At 42.5% G+C, this 2,945-nt stretch overlaps 1 pseudogene; it reads left to right on the top strand.

The window, feature by feature from the left end:
* The first annotated feature begins 648 nt into the window (after positions 1-648).
* LOC105709202 (SOSS complex subunit B1-like) lies at positions 649-1,281 on the top strand (annotated as a pseudogene).
* Positions 1,282-2,945: the final 1,664 nt, after the last annotated feature.

The raw sequence follows: 2,945 nt of genomic DNA, 5'->3' as shown, positions 1-2,945 counted from the left end.
ACATTCAGCATAATGCTTCACATATATTAGAATCAATTTTCATTCCAAAACTCTTGATCTTGTTCATTTATGAACAAGAAGTCTTTCTAGCATAGCATGAAAACCCAAACACACAGAAACTAGATAAATCTGACAGTATAAAAATTTAAGGCTGGACATAGTGGCTCACACCTGTAACCCGAGCACTTTGGGATTACACTTTGGGAGGCCGAGGCAAGCGATCACGCGAGGTCAAGAGGTCGAGACCAGCATGGCCAACATGATGAAACCTCGTCTATACTAAAAATACAAAAATTAACGGGGCGTTTGGCACGCATCTCTGGTCCCAGCTACTCGGGAGGCTCAGGCGGAAGAATTGCTTGAACCCAGGAGGCGGAGATTGTAGTGAGCCGAGACTTCGCCACTGTGCTCCAGCCTGGCGACAGAGCAAGACTCTATCTCAGCAAAATACAAAAATTAGTGGAGTGTGATGGCTTATGCTTCTAATCCCCGCTACTTGGGAGGCTGAGGCAGGAGAATCGCTTGAACGATCCCGGGGGATGGAGGTTGCAGTGAGCAGAGATCGTGCCATTGCACTCCAACCTGGGCAACAGAAAGAGATTCCGGCTTTAAAACAAAACAAAAAACGGTGTGCCTGGCTCGGGCTGCATGTGGACAGAGACCTTTGTGAAGGATATCAAACCAGGGCTCAAGAACCTGAACCTTATTGTCATTGTGCTGAAGACAGGCCAAGACAAAGGAGGGGCACAAGGTTCGGACCTGCAAAGTGGCAGACAAAATGGGTAGCATCAGTATCTCCGTCTTGATGACGCTGGCAATCTGATCCAGCCTGGGGACATTATCTGGCTCACCAAAGGGTAGCTTTCAAAGGCTGTCTGATACTGCATACTGGCTGTAGGGGTGAGCTGCAGAAGACTGGAGAATTCTGTATGGTTTATTCTGAGGTTCCTAACTTGGGTGAGCCAAACCCAGAGCACAGCAACCAGCAGGCACCCAACAAGGCGGTGCAGAAGAGCAGCAACCCTACAGCTTCCCAGCCTATCACCAGACCCCTGCTGCGTCTCCAGCCTCTGAGGGCCAGAACGGGAATGGACTGAGCACCCTACCAGGTCCTGGTGGTGCCTCATACTCATACTCATACACGTCTTCCTCATACTCCCTTCCACCCCCGGTACCCGAACCCCTCAGAGCCAGCCCAGCCACACACCTGCAGGCCCACCTGGCCCTTTGGCCAACTTCGTTAGTAACGGTAAAGAAGCCTGGAGGAGCAGCAAGAGATAGCATGACATTCTCCCTTCCTGCCACCAACCACTTCCCAAGTGTCTGCTGGAGAGCAGGACAGCCTTCCAGTGGCTGGCTGGTGGAGCAGTATTTTAGCCACTGAACTTCAGTGAGCAGTGGCCTTATCCACCCTAATCTCATACTCCTCCCATTGTCCAGCTGAACTACTTGTCCCCTGGGAGTCCAGACCCTCTGCCTGCTCTCTTTCCTCTTTAGAAATGACAGTTACTATCTCTTTCTTCTGTATGTGACATGAGGGTCTAACTAAAATCTCTCCTTCCTAATAAATGTTACCACTCTGAAAAAAATCTCTTTAAACTTCTGTTCAAGAGAGGATACCATAAAGAAGGTTGAAAGATATTCAAATTGGAGAAAAATATTTGCATTATACACAACAAAGGATTTAAGGTCCTGAACAAATAAAGAGCCCCCACAAATCAATGATAAGATGATTTTTCTAAAAAATAGAAATGTATAACAGGCAATTCACTAGAAAAGAAATTCCGATAGCTATTGAATATATTTTAAAATGCCAGTTTTAAAAGTAATTTTAAAGTGAAAAATTTTAAAACATAAGCTTTTACCTATCAGATTGGCCAGGTATGGAAAGAGTGATATTTATTGTTGACTAGGATGTAGGGAAATATATATTTCACTATATACATTTATATATAAATATATATAAAATACTATCTTTTTTTGGAGAGCAGTTTAGCACTAATTTTCAACTGTAATGGACATACACTTTGATCCATTAATTCACCTTCTAGAATTTTTTTTCTATAAAAATTCTTGCAGAAGTAGCCACAAATATATGTAAAAAGATGTTTATTGTAGTATGGCCTACTATAGCAAAAAATTGGAAGCAAAAAGTCTATCAATATGTAACTGCTTTATCTCCAATGTCTAGTATATTATCTTGTCTATAACAGATGTATAATAAATATCTATTAAATGGTTGCATACATTTTTCAGATGTTAAACAAAATGAGGCACTACTTAGAGAAGTAGCTAAAAGAGGAAAAAAGAACAGAGAAAAAGTTATAGTTCTGAATTTATGTTATTTGTTGTCTACTCATCTGTCTGTCTATTAAAAAATGTTTGGAAGTATACTTAAGTTCTTTTTTTTTTTTTTTGAGACAGAGTCTCATTCTTTGTCGCCCAGGCTAGAGTGCAATGGTGTGATCTCAGCTTACTGCAATCTCCACTTCCTGGGTTCAAGTGATTCTCCTGCCTCATCCTCCCAAGTAGCTGGGATTACAGGCACGTGGCACCACGCCTGGCTAATTTTTTGTATTTTTAGTACAGATGGGGTTTCACCGTGTTGGCCAGGATGGTCTTGAACTCCTGACCTCAAGTGATCTGCCCACCTCTACCTCCCAAAGTGCTGGGATTACAGGCGTGAGCCACCACACCCAGTCAGTATATTTAAACCCTTAAGGTAGTTACTGCAGAGGATGAGAGAGAATACCAGGCACTAATATTTTCTGTTGTATACACTTCTGTATTATTTAAATTTTTCATAATTTTATGCTAGTGTTGCAACCAGGGGAGTGAAAAACACTTCTACATTGAGAAAGAACTCCTACATTAGGGCCTGCAAAGCATTCCCATCAGCCTCCTTTCCCAGCAAAATGTCCATCTAATTACATCAAATGTCTTTA

This window comes from Aotus nancymaae, unplaced genomic scaffold (assembly GCF_030222135.1).
Source record: "Aotus nancymaae isolate 86718 unplaced genomic scaffold, 86718_ANA_hifiasm-v0.15.2.pri h1tg000006l, whole genome shotgun sequence".
Taxonomy (NCBI): Eukaryota; Metazoa; Chordata; class Mammalia; order Primates; family Aotidae; genus Aotus; species Aotus nancymaae.
The sequence above is the reverse complement of the archived record's forward strand: the minus strand, read 5'-3'. Positions and strand labels throughout refer to the sequence as shown.